A 14,775-nucleotide genomic window follows, 5' to 3' on the forward strand; every position below is an offset into this window, starting at 1 on the left:
TGACCACGGACCATTATAAGATTTCTAAATGAAGTAGACAGGTTTAAATTCTTTACCTGTTGGTATTTGATAGAATCCATGATGCCATGTATCTGAATAAGTTGTCCAGGACTTCCAGCAGAAAAATGGGCCCACAACATTTAAGATCCAGCAGTACTGTATATTTAACAGTGGGAATGGGATACCTTTATTCCTGTTTGCACCAAAAACCATCTGGTGGGTTTGCTGCCAAAAAGCTTTTTTGTTTTTGTTTCATCTGACCTTAGAAGCCAGTTCCATTTGAATTTCCAGTCGTGTCTGACAACTGAATATGCTTGATTTTTTTTATTTTTTTGGATGAGCAATTTTTCTTGAAACCCTCCTGAGCATGTGATGTGGGGGCTGTTTGATATATATAATTATATTCTTAGCCTTTAGGCCCAAGACTCTTTAGGGTTTTAGGACCAAGACTAAACTAATCTCTGCAGTTCTCCAGCTGTGATCCTTGGAGATTCTTTGGGCACTCAAACTCTCCTCCTCACCATGGCCTGACTGCCATGGCAGAAGATTCATTTTGTGCTCAGTGACCTCTTTTCTCTTTCTCTGTAGTGCACACTTCCTGTCAGAGAGGCAGAGAGGGGAAGTGACTTGGTTTCTTCTCAGGGATAAGGCCATTTTGTTGATCTTGTGTTCCCCTAATACCCACATGTCTTACTTAGTGCCCCTTCCTTTACTGGCAAGTCTCTCTCTCCTTCTCTTGTTGAGTGCTTGCTGAAAACCATCCATCACAACTGGCTCCCCTGAAGCAGCGTTGCTTTAGCTCCTGGTGGGAGAAGAGTTGCGTGATTGACAAGATTAACTATGAGTCTCTTCTCCACACACCCTGCTGAAGTACCCGGGAGAGAGCAAGACAACTGGTCTCTGGAGTCTTTGTCTGTCTCTGTTGGCCTCTCTCCTCTTGCTTAGAGCTCTCATAACGCAAGACACTCTCTCCATGACTCACTGTAATTTAATAGCTGCTCGTGTGACATACACTAGGAATGTTAGGCTAGATCAATGCTGTGACTACACCACAGACAGCATGCGTACCTCAGAGCACAGCAAGCTTGATTCCCCTCAGACTACAAACCGTTTATCATAAATTAATATTAATATTCCCCTAACAGAACAGACTACTTGACAGCATCAAGTTGCTTTAAAACCAGATACTCCATGGAGACGACCTTACTGTCCTTTATGGAAACTCTCTGGCTGGTCAGAGCAAACTTCAAATCATCTGTCACTATTCAGCTGGACCTGTCTGCTGCCTTTGACACTGTAAACCACCAGATGCTTCTGTCTAAGATTTCTGATTTGAACATTGTAGGTGTGGTTCTTTGATGGCTTATAGTATCTCACAGGCAGATCTTTTGAGGTTTCATGGAAGGAAGGCTGTTTGAGATACATCAGCTAATCACTGGGGTGCCTCAGGGTTCAGTGCTCCTCTCATTTTCTCCATATACAACCTTGCTTGTAATGATCATAAAGGCACATGGCTTCACTTCTACTACCACTGCTATGCATCTGATACACAGCTGTCATTTAAGCTTGTAATGGTAATTGGCTTCACTTCTACTACCACTGCTATGCATCTGATACTTTAGAGTCAGCCGAGTTGCCATGACCCACTTTTATAGGTCAACTATTGAAAGCGTGCTCACTTTTTCCATGCTTGTCTGGTTCGGTCACACAACCGCTCAGGACATAACTAGGATGGAAAGAGATGCTTGTCTGGTTCGGTCAATTATAGGCTGTGGTCTTAATTAGCTTTCTTCACTTTTCTCCACCAGAATAATCAGAAAGGCTAAAAACATCATAGCGGACCACTCTCACTCTGCTCATTATCTCTTTAATCTCCTTCCATCAGGAAGAAGATATAGGAGTATTAAGACTTCTACATCACGTTTCAGAGACAGCACTTACCTCTGGCTATTAGATATCTGAACCTGCACTGACTGCTAGCAGCACTTTACTAACTGTATGCACTGTGCACTTTCTCTGCCGAGGGGTATTGTCTTTTTTCTGCCGTGTGTTGGTCTAATGTCTTACTGGTTGCTGGGTATTGTTGGTGAACATCGTCTGGTTTTGTTTTTTTTTTTTTTTTTTTTTTTGTACTCATGATGTTTTGTCTTTTGGGTTATTTATGTCTGAGAGTTGTACCAAGACAAATTCCTATCAACTTGTTGACATGGCAATAAATTTATTGAATTGAATTGAATTGAATTGAATTAAATGAAGATGTGTCATCTCCAACTCAACCTTGCAAAGATAGAGCTCCTTGTAATCCCTTCAAATCCACAGTGGACCACAACACCACTGTTCAGATGGGGTCTACAACACTATCACTCTCTGTTTGATGGCCAACTTCCTGTCATAATATGCTATGCAGCTTCTCAGTAAAGCTCTCGTCATTTCAAGATTGGACTACTGCAATGATTTACTGGCCGGCTTCCAGCCAGCATGATTAAGCCTCAGCAGATGCTCCTCTCTGGTGGAATGAGCCGCCAAACTCCACCTGATGGTCCGAGATCAGCACTTTTCAGCTGAAGACACACCACTTCCAAGTTTTCTAAACATTTCTAAACATCACTTGTATACAGTGAATATTGGCTTTGCGACAAATTGCTTTTGTTTCTCTACTGTGTTGTAGGTCACTTTGGATAAAAGTGTGTTAGATGCATCTAAATGTAAAATGTTTATCTATGGGAGTTTGTTTTCTTGCTGGGTCTTTGTAAGTCATGTTTTATTCTCAAACATTTATTAAATGTCTATTCTGGACAGCTGGATGTTTTGATCACTGAAAATTGGATTTATGTCTTTTCACTTTTAAATGTTTACAAGGTGTTGCTTGGTAATTTAGCTTGATGATAGCTGATGATTTATTTATTTATTTATTTTCTGAAATGTACATTGTTTTCTTGCTTTCATAGTCATTCAACATATTGACCCTGATGCAATTATTTTTTTTACAGTCTTCCCACTGGTTCTGGCAGAAACTTTAGCGTCTGGTAGAAAATTTAATTGGATGCCTCTGTTCTATGCTTACTCTCCTGCAATATTCTTTTAAATGAGAGGCAGAAGTGAGAAGAATATCAGCTGAACCTATAAGAAAAAACATCCAAGTGGTTGCTAAAAAAGGCAGTGGTTGCTAACAAAAATGGTATATGTGCAACAAAGCTTTGAGGCGCTAATACACACTACCATGCTCCCCTTGCACCTGTGAAGATGCATTATGTACCAGGCTTATTGGTGCTGTATGATATTTATTATTTCATCTGATGCTGAAATATGTGTCCTGAGAAATCACACCTGTCTCTGTGACAACCCTGGACTATACTATTTTGTATTATGATGTATTATGAGTTGTGAGAATTTAAACCTATCTTAACTGAATCTGTCCTAACTCTTCATTGAGATGCAGCTTGCCACAGCAGTTCCAAAATGAACAAAAACCACCAAACTTTTTTAAATGTCCCAAAATGTCACTGATCTTCACTATTTTTTAGAGGAAGTTAACATACAAAAATTAAGCTTAAGTTATGCTAATACTGTTAATGTGTATATATATATATATATATATATATATATATATATATATAATATATATATATATATATATATATATATATATATATTTTTTTTTTTTTTACATTTATCCATACAAAATATCCATGTTTTAACATGCAGTTAGCATACTCAACATAACCATCTTCTTTTTGGCCACAAGTTCTCATCTACATTACACAATATGTCCTGTCTGGTAATACACCTGGGGAACAATTTTCTTTTTTATGCCTGATCAGTTTCTGGCAGTCTTTTGCAGATAGTGCAGACATCCAGCAATCACTGTATCCCGTGGGAAAACATGATCGTGTGTGGATAGTGATCTTATGATGAAAGGTATCCTATTAGGTTTTACATTGGACTTTTTTGTGACTACAGGTGTAATGTTACTGTAATGCATTCCAGTTGTGCTCAGAAGTCAGAAATTCTGAGTTCCCCTTTTTTTTTTTAATATAGGTCTTTTATGCGGATATTGGTGTAATTTTTGGTTGCAGTTTATCAGCTTTTATTTGTGAGTTATCTTATGTATTGACTATGGGGTAAACACATGACGTAAACCAATGACAGTCAATGCTAAACAGGATAAGAAGACAAATTAACATTAAGTAACGAGAACAGAACTAATAACAAGATAAGACAGTGAACCAATAATAAGCCTCTTATTAAGAAACCACTAGATCCTAGTGAACTGGCAAATTACAGACCCATTTCAAATCTTCCATTTATGTCTAAAATTTTTAAAAAGTTGTGTCTGCTCAACTGTGCTCCTTCCTGCAAAAAAAAGATCTCTATGAAGAATTTCAGTTGGGTTTCAGGCCCCACTAAAATGACAAATGACTTGCTTCTTGCGACAGACCAAGACTGCTTCTCATTGCTAGCTTTACTTGATCTTAGTGCTGCATTCGACACCATAGATCAAGGCATACTCATAGATAGAATACAAAACTATACAGGTATTCAAGGGCAGGCTTTAAGAAGATGGTTTAGATCCTACCTGTCCGATCCCCACCACTTTGTTTATTTAAATTGGGAGTCATCTCATTTATCGCCAGTAAAATTATGGAGTGCCACAAGGATCTGTCCTAGCTCATCTGCTATTTTCAATATACATGTTGCCCCTTGGTAATATTATTAGTACGGGATTAGTTTCCAGTGTTATGCTGATGATACTCAACTATATATCTCAACGAGACGAGATGAAACTTCTAAATTATCTAAGCTAACAGAGTGTGTTAAAAATGTAAAAGATTGGATGACCAATAATTGTTTCCAGTGTTATGCTGACGATACTCATTACTTTTTGGACCAGAAAACAGTACACAGAATCTTGTAGATAACAATTTGCAACTAGATGGATGTACTGTTACTTCCTCCTACCGTCAAAAATCTGGGTGTTATATTAGACAGCAACTTGTCTTTTGAAAACCATATTTCCCATGTTACAAAAAACAGCATTCTTCCATCTTAGAAACATTACCAAGCTACAAAACATGTTACCTGTTTCTGAAAAGCTTACCTGTTGCAGAAAAGCTAGTTCATGCATTCATGACCTCTAGACTGGACTATTGTAATGCACTGCTAGGTGGCTGTCCTTCAATAAACAAGCTACAGCTATTCCAAAAATGCAGCGACTAGATTCCTTACCAGGTCAAGAAAATATGATCACATTACCCCAATCTTACAGTCTCTGCACTGGCTACCTATTAAAGGGATAGTTCACCCAAATATTAAAAATTATGTCATTAATGACCCACATGTCGTTCCAAAAACCGTAAGACCTCCGTTCATCTTCGGAACACAGTTTAAGATATTTTAGATTTAGTCCGAGAGCTTTCTGTCCCTCCATTGAAAATGTATGTACGGTATACTGTCCACGCCAGAAAGGTATTAAAGACATTATCAAAGTAGTCCATGTGACATCAGAGGGTCCGTTAGAATTTGTTGAAGCATCAAAAATATATTTTGCTCCAAAAATAACAAAAATGACGACTTTATTCAGCATTTTTCTTCTCTTCCGGGTCTGTTGTGAGCGCGTTCACAACACAACACAACACAACAGCAGACGCTGCTGACGTGTTATCTTTGTTATTGGGCGCACCAGAGAATACGTCAGAAGCGTCGTACGTCAACAGTCACAGCAGTCGCGTTCACAACAGACCCGGAAGAGAAGAAAATGCTGAATAAAGTCGTCATTTTTTTGTTCTTTTTGGACCAAAATGTATTTTCGACACTTCAAAAAATTCTAACGGACCCTCTGATGTCACATGGACTACTTTGATGATGTTTTTATTGCCTTTCTGGACGTGGACAGTATACCGTACATACATTTTCAAAGGAGGGACAGAAAGCTCTCGGACTAAATCTAAAATATCTTAAACTGTCCTTTCTGGTGAACGGAGGGTCTTACGGGTTTGGAACGACATGAGGGTGAGTTATTAATAACATAATTTTAATATTTGGGTGAACTAACCCTTTAAGTTCCGTATTAGTTACAAAATATTATTACTTACCTATAAAAGGCCCTAAATGGTTTAGCTCCTGTGTTCCTAACTAGTCTTCTACCATGCTACAATCCATCACGCTCCCTAAGGTCACAAAACGCTGGACTTTTGGTAGTACCTAGGATAGTCCACTAAAGGAGGAAGAGCTTCTTCGCATTTGGCTCCCAAACTCTGGAATAGCCTTCCAGATAATGTTCGGGGTTCAGACACACTTTCTGTGTTTAAATCTAGATTAAAAACCATCTCTTTGGCCAAGCATTCAAATAATGCATGTCATAATTTTGTACTGCAGTTATATCTGATCAAATCCAAATTATTTTTCTTTAGCTTGGGTTAAACTAATTAATTTTACTTGGTTGAAACAGCAGCTAGATGATGCCAACCCCTCAGAGGACATCAGATGTTGCCAACCCTGAAACAACATACAGAACTACCACATTTTGCTGTAAGTTTGATTGAATCATATAATAGTTGCTTTTAATAGTGTTCATCGTCTGTTTGATTACGTCTTTAATTGATTTTTCCGTACATTTCTGCCACATGCACATAAACTGACAGTCGGCACTGATAAGCTACCTACTAAATATTGTAGAAACTTAATTTTCTGTAAAGTTGCTTTGCAACGATTTGTATCGTAAAAAAGCGCTATGCAAAACATACTTGAATTAGACTGAATGTTGAATCAAATGAAAACATGAAATGACAAACAAGCATAAAAGGCCTAGAAGGTCATGTGACATGACAAACAAGCGTAGAAGGCGTAGAAGGTCATGTGACTGAAGCCAATTAAAAATTACAGGCAGATGTAGTCTCATCACTGTCTGTTTCTGTCAGAAGATAGCAAAATGATTAAATAACTTTTAAATGACTAAATCACACTAACCAGATGACTACATCACAACAAGCTTGAGGTATATAACAGCAAATGTTATCTGAGTGAAATCTGTGACCTTTTGTGGGGCCATTGCAATGATGAAGCAGTTTCTCTTCTCTAGTGACCCCTTTTTTACTGAGAAAAAAAATTATGAAAACAGAGTTTTAAAATCACTTTTTACTTCATTACTTGTCTCACTACAGGAAAAAAAGAGTTTGTATGCATGGTCTAGATGTTCGTATTGCTGTGTACATATTTATGGCAAGTTTATTTTTTATAAAATCACGATATGTTATCGTGGAAAAATTGCGTACGCATGTTTCTATGCCCATTTTTTGTGCGGGTACGCAAGGTTTATAAATGAGCCCCCAGGTCCCACATGGCTTTGGTTGGTGAAAATGATTAAATAGTGGCTATTTGTACTGCACTCTCTATGTGTGAAGAAAATCATTCCTAACCTCATATTTTGGATTAAATGTTACTTTAAAAATTAACTGAATGTTCACTGAAAAGGATTTCCAAGCAAAAAAGTTTTCAAGCAGCAGTTACAAACTTAAGTCAGTCACACAAAAGGAAGAATGGAAAGATAAATAGCTAAACACATGGGATTAATTGATGTAGATTATATATTTTTTTTCCCTTTTATGACATAATGTCTTGTAAGGAGCAAAATATTGAGGCCCCTTCATACAGTTTGGATGTGTTTTAGTCTAATTAGTCAAGGATCCTAATTCATTTTATGACTAGTAGCTTATGATTCCATTATAATGTTGAAATTCAGACAAGTAATGATTTTACGTTTACATTATTATATGAAATCACCTACTACAGTCAGCCATTGAATAACTATGGGCCTAAAAATGCATAAGGTTCTATCAGGTACACTTTTTTTTATTATTATATAGATGTATTATTTTCTTCATTCTATTTATTTATTTGTATTTATTTATTTTTATTTAACTAACCCACCTCTAAGAATGAAAATACTTGCATATTCAATAATAAGTAAATAAATAAACAAACAAACAAACAAACAATCATGGGTTTAGCCTACACATGATAACTATTTAAATGAGCATGTTGATATGATACATTAAAAAAAACAAACAAAAAAAAAACATTATATTTAATGGTTTTTGTGAGTGTTGATCCATTTGACCTAATCAATATGTGCCTATTAATATATTTTATGTTTTTTTTATTTTTTTCATAAAATATAGTGTGAATATGTTTTTGTGAATTTATAAAACTACTTGTACCTTCACTGCAGTACTCCTTGTAGGCTACTTGTAAAACTGCTTACATGTTCCACCACTTTAAGACAAATGGATTTGTTATGTTTTGATAATCAAGAGATTATGATAACTTTAATGCATTTTTCTTCAACTTTAATGTGCAGATTGATCTGTTGAAAGCAGTTATTTTGAGTTAGATGCCAAAAGCTCTCCTCCTATTCAAATTTAACATTGAAGGGGGTGAATACAACACATTTGCTCACATTCAAATACAATAAAACTTTTTTTTTATAAAAACCTGGGGAAAACAAAAATTAATGCAGAAACATGTTCACATAGGACACTCTTAACATGACTGTAATGCATGAAAAACCATTACGAAAAATTTTGGACACAAATGGGATAAGGTTCTTCAATGGTTTAATTTTACAGAAAACAGTTTATCTTTCCGTAAAAATAATCTAAATCTGCCGCGCAGCAACATCCAACTAAAATTGCTACATCTTACATATTTTATCCATTCATGGTATTCATGGTATTCATTTATTTGTTTTTTATTTAAAAACCCCTCTTGATTGTTCTTAATGTATATACAAAATATCACAACTGTGCAAAGCCGATATGCAGTGTACAATATAATACATGTGTAAAAATGATGGCTAGAAGTCTAGGAGAATGGCTGCCAGAGTGCTGTGAAAGGCAGCAGTCTTTATCAGCTGCAAGTTGAAACTGTTTTGAAGTCTGTTTGATCTAGGTTAAAATGCTTCTGTACCATTTGCCAGACTTTAAGAGATCAGACAGCTTAAGACTGACTGGGCTCTGTGAAGATAGACTTGGGTCCTCCTTAGGCATCTGAGTTAAATGTCTTGTAAAGCTGGCAACTTATAGGGCCATGATGAACCGGTTGAATTCACCTGCAGTGTTTGGTGATCTGAGTGGGAGCTCCACAATTCAGAGAAATGATAACTTTGGTTAAAAGAGCTGGCGTGTGTGTAGTATATAAATCTGTTTATTCCATGGTCTGTCTGAACATTCGATTCTGATTGGCTGGCAGGTATGCATTAAAACCGTTTAATGCATAGGTAGTTCCAAAGTCAGTTTAATGACCGTTCTATAGATCTATATCTGCTTTAATTGATACACACACACACACACACACACACACACACACACACACACACACACACACACAATTAATGCACTGCTTTAACTGATTTGCACATAAATTGAGAGTGCGAGATGTTGGAGATTGCAGATTGCACTGTGCACACACAGAAACTTATTGTCGGTGCTGCCCCACGACTTTAATTCATAAAATAGAATAGATACTAGATTGCTACATTATCTTCCTCAACAATGAGGTAAAATCGAAGTAACTAAACAGCTTCCTTGTTTGTTGGGAGAGACTCGCAGACACAGGTAATTCACACACACAACTGTAATCTCTCTACTCTCAGAAAAAAAAGGTACAAAAGCTGACACTGGGGTGGTACCTTTCAAAAGGTACAATTTTTGTACCTTGTAGGTACTGTGTACACTTTAGGTACTAATATGTACCTTAGAAGGTACCAGTATTGACTCTTTAGGTACAAAGGTTTGCCTTTCGAAAAGGTATCACCACAGTGACAAGCTTTGTGTCTTTTTTTCTGAGAGTGTATGACTCTATCTCTCTTGATAGATCGATCGATAATTCATTCAAATAAATGTGGTCTTACCAAAACTATTTAATCTATTTTTACTCTTCCAGTTAAATATTGCGCTGCTAAGCAGCTTTTAGTTGTCAATGTTTGTTTAAATGACCATGAGCAGGTCATATGGCATTTTAAAGTGTCCTAATATTGTGTTGGAGTCCCTAACAACAGGTTTAAATGCATCTAACATGGTAATTTTCTCAGAATATACATTTCATATTTTGAAATGATTCGTTCGAAGCAGTTTTGAGCTTAAGGTCTGTAAACCCCTCCCTTCCATAAGGATTACTCTGCTCTGATTGTCACAGATGGCCAAGTCTGTTGTGACTGGTCTTTCAGTATAGAATGCATTTCAGAAACGAAACGCCGATATAACCATAATTTTTATTATTTTTTTTGCTCTGGAGGGGTTAAATGCAACACAAAGATGCTATAAGCTTACAAAAATGGTTTTGATATTACCTTATCAATTTGAGCCCCAGTCCAAGGATGATACCGATGCAGTCGCTCGATCAGAAACTCCATCGCAAGCTCGACTTGATCAGGACGTTTCTCAGTGGTAAGTTGATGTGACAGCAGTTTTATTGCATTCATTTATTATTATTATTTACTTATTTTAGGGTGCATGTGTGAGAACTGGTTGTGCTGGCCAGTGAGGCTGAAAACACAGCGTCTTCTCGACATGATGTAAACACACTAACTAGTCTATTCTAACACAATCATATCCATAGATTACCGATGTTCAGGGGGAGATTATTTTCCTGACCACATGACCAGATTCACTTGTATCTCTTCAAGTAACAATTTTATCATGATTCAAATCAAATAATCAAACTGACACGCTGATCTGCTATCACAGGCCTGACCCCTCTACGATAAAGGCTTTCTGAGATACTAGGTCCTGAAGTTTGCCTCCGAGAGACAGATGGCCTCTTCAAACCCACTGAGGACCCTGAACCTCATTAGCCAGAATTACTCCACAGGATGAGGGTGCAGTTTAATGCAGACATAGCTGCTTCCCTCGTTTTGTTCCAAATCTCTCCGTTGAACACAAAAGAAGATGTTTGAAAAATTGTAGTATCCGAACAGTTGATGGGTACCATTGAGTTCCATGAAAAATTGTAGTATCCGAACAGTTGATGGGTACTCCTGTTAATGTTTTATTGGGCTTTCTTATCAGAGATTCTGTGTTTGAAGAGTGTTATTTACTACCTTCATGTTCGATGCACTATTTCAGTAGCATTCAGTGGCACTGGATTTTTTTATTTATGATTGTCCCAGGACCTTAATTCCATTGACTAGTTCACTATAAACACAATATAACCATCTTTGCCCTGAGGAAGACCATTTGCGGTCGAAACATGGTGTGCTTTTAATTTTGATATTGGCCATACACAAACAATAAAGGCTTTTAACGTTTACCTTCTCCACCTAGAATTCTTTTTGAGTGCCTGGGACCTGTGGGTTTTTTTCATCTATTCTGCTTCCCCATTCCCAGAGCCCCTACTACAGATCTTATCTCACCGGAGAGCCGGGGTTGAAATTGTTTGTCTATTTACACTATAACTATTATATAAAAATCCTGAAGACTGAGCAATGTTTTTGTTGATTCTCCAAAAATTACTGGATATTTCCAAAAAATACAAAATGTGCATCTTGATACTTGGCAAAAGGAACAAGACAAGCCCATTTGCTGCCCTTTGCAACTTCATATGGATAGGCAATTAATGTTTAATTTTGCCAAAATAATACAAAATGGCATCTTGTATAATTGGCAAAAGGAATAAGATGTGCTTAAAATGTGTTAGTGTGAAGCAAATGAGTGTGTGGTCTTGTCATTTGGTGTGTTTACACAGGCTTGGGGAGACATTACAAGTATGAGGGAGTGTGAAGATCTGCAGCAGTGGAGGCCAGCTATATTAACCACTCTACTGGATGCTGCAAGCCTGATCATGTGATGCAGATGTGATGGAGCCCAAGTGAAAAGCGAGGGCAGCAGGAATGTGATTAAACGTTGAGATTCAGATGAATGGCGTGCTCATCCCTTTTAAGTCTGATTTTATAAAACCTCTATGCGGATCCCCTTATTCATTGAGACACTCGAGTGTTATGTAAACTTAGGAATATTGCAAATGTCAAGAAATTGTTATTGGGACTCTAGATGTAGCCTCCCTATATAACAATAGTGAACCACCAGGATGGCCGGCTTAGCCTTACAACATTATCCTGTCACATAGGTCGGAGGAACACTCAACAACCCAATCATGTTTTACTTTCTCTCACAGAATGGATTTTTTTACACCAAAATGTGTGTCCTCTTCCAAGACGATTTCTTTAGACAGTCAAGGCACAGAGATGGGTGCATGTTGCTCCTAACTATGCCAATTTATGTTAGGGCACTGGGAGCGCAAACATATATAATGATTAGTAACAAAGTCTGTGACAGATATTATTTGGGGACGCTTATTGATGATATCCTCTTGTCTGGTCTGGGAATGAGGAAGAACTTTTGCCCAATTTATGGAGTATATCAATACAACTAAACCCTAATAATAAAATTATCAATGAACATTCAAAAAACATCTATTAATTTTTGGACTTGACATCTCTATAGATAACAATAAACTTTTGCACACAAAACTATATAGGAAAGGCACAGACAGAAACACTTTATGAGGGGGCTGAACAGTCCATCTAAGGAGCCTGAAAGATATATTCCTGTGGACAATCAGCGTTCTTAGACGCATCTGCAAAATGACTCTGATTTCGAAATGAGGCTCAAGATAGGACATTTAAGGTTTTAGGGCTGAGGGGCTACTCACACTGATGAATAGAAAAAGACAATAAAAAGCACGCCCACAAACACGCTCTGATCTACTAGAGAAAAAAAAGTGAGGAGGAAAGAATAGCTAAAAACAAATTAACAAGTCTTTGTTAACCAATATAGTAGTAGTTTGCCTCTGCAAAGAAACAAATAATTAAGTCCAATTGGGGGTTAAGTCAAAGTGCTTTTATTCGAAACAGTTTTTCCAGAGTTTCCAAACTTGTAAGAAGCTTACCTTACAGGTCCTTAGACAAAAAACTGTCTAGAAAAAGGGTGTGGGGAACCTATAGGTGTGGATCTTGCAGGGCATTGTGGAGGGTGTCATTCAAAGTGTAGATTTTTTGTGATCGGAGAAAGCAGAGAGAATTTAAGACTAAGGGCTTTATAACGATAACTCTGAATATCGTGGTCACTGCCTACATGCCCATGTGGTGGTTCTATGGGGAAGAACTAAAAGAAAACTAAAGAGTGGTTTTATGAACACAAATAAGCCAATTTAGAGTCAATAACGAAGATAGATTTACAAATGCCAAAACGACTATAAAGAAATTACACCATAGGACCCTTCATCTTTGCGAATCAGGGCATTGAAATTATTAAAAAACAATCCGTGGAAGTGTGATATTTTTAAAAAGTTATTGCAACTGGGAAACCTTTTGGATATGGAGTTTCAAACAATGGATTATCAGGATTTAAATGAAGGAGATAGATTATAGGACCTGTTCTGTGATTTTGTAATTATTGTTCGATTCCATGTAATTTGCTTCAATATATGTATATGTATATGTGTATGGCATATGGGATACATGAAGGTGAAGCATGAATATATAGCATGCACCTAGTTGCTTGTTGTTTTTTGATGCATGTTATAAATAGCTTTGATGCTTGAGAATCATGTGAGAGGTGTGCCCTAGTAATATATGCATGAATGTATGTGCATGCTCTGTGTGCTTTCTTATTGATTGTTGTGACCAGAAGCTTACAGCGTGAAGACCATGTTGAGAGGCGTGCCCTAGCATGTATGCATGAATATATATGCATGCTACTGTGCCTGTGTTCTGTATTATGTGATAATAGCTAGTGATCCTGGAGAAACGGTGGAGAGGCGTAGTAATAGTAATACCTGAGACATTCAATACGTTTGTCAACACCTGTGTGTTTGCTTCTAACTGTTGTGTCTTGTGTCATTATTAAGAGCCAGTTTTTTATTTGCTATCACTATTGCCCTGAAGAGGCCCCATGCGCGCTCCGCGTGGGATTTAAAGTTGTCAATTTAGGACATGTCTTTTTTTTGCAATAAGAGATTATTTTAAAAACATTAGGGAGTGCCTCGGGCTCATCAGAGAATCTTCTTGTTCTCCTACACCTGCCTTTTAGTGATTGTGATTTAAACGTTTGTATTGCTTCTCCCAGCATATGAAATCAGTCCTTATGGAGTCTCAGAGAGAATACCCTGATACGTGTCAGCGTGCTCCTCTCAGGACCTTCTGCACCCTGGACGCCAGTGCTTTCCACGCGAATGGACGTGTGTGTGTGTTGTGTTGCATGTGTGTGGTGTGTGTGTGTGTTGTGTGTGTGTGTGGTGTGGGTGTGTGTGGTTGTATGTTATGTTATGTTATGTTTATGTTTGTGTTTATGTTTTGTTGTGTTTTGAGTTAGGTTTACACAGTGCTTACAGAAATAATATGTGTTGATTTAGTGCTGTAAGTAAATCAAAACTGAATGCAATTAACCATAAATTGTATCTGCTGTGATCATGAATATCTCTGCTTGATATTTATTCCGATGTAAACTCCATAAACAAGTTTTTATGATAAGCAGAGGACAATTTGTGATTGTGATTAACTTTTTGTATGTGATTGTCACCCAAAATGGGGCCATACAACACCTTTTATAAAGATCCTCCTTCCCTCTGGAAACTGTCTAATAATTGGCCTGACACAACACATGCAGGTAAGGGGATTTCCTGATTACTTGCTCATGAATGCGCATAGGCCCAGACGGACAACCCTTGTCTGTATTCTTGTCCACAAATGGCTTTTGTATAAAAACCGTTTATGGAGCTCAA

Source organism: Cyprinus carpio, unplaced genomic scaffold (genome assembly GCF_018340385.1).
Source record: "Cyprinus carpio isolate SPL01 unplaced genomic scaffold, ASM1834038v1 S000000972, whole genome shotgun sequence".
NCBI classification, from domain to species: Eukaryota; Metazoa; Chordata; class Actinopteri; order Cypriniformes; family Cyprinidae; genus Cyprinus; species Cyprinus carpio.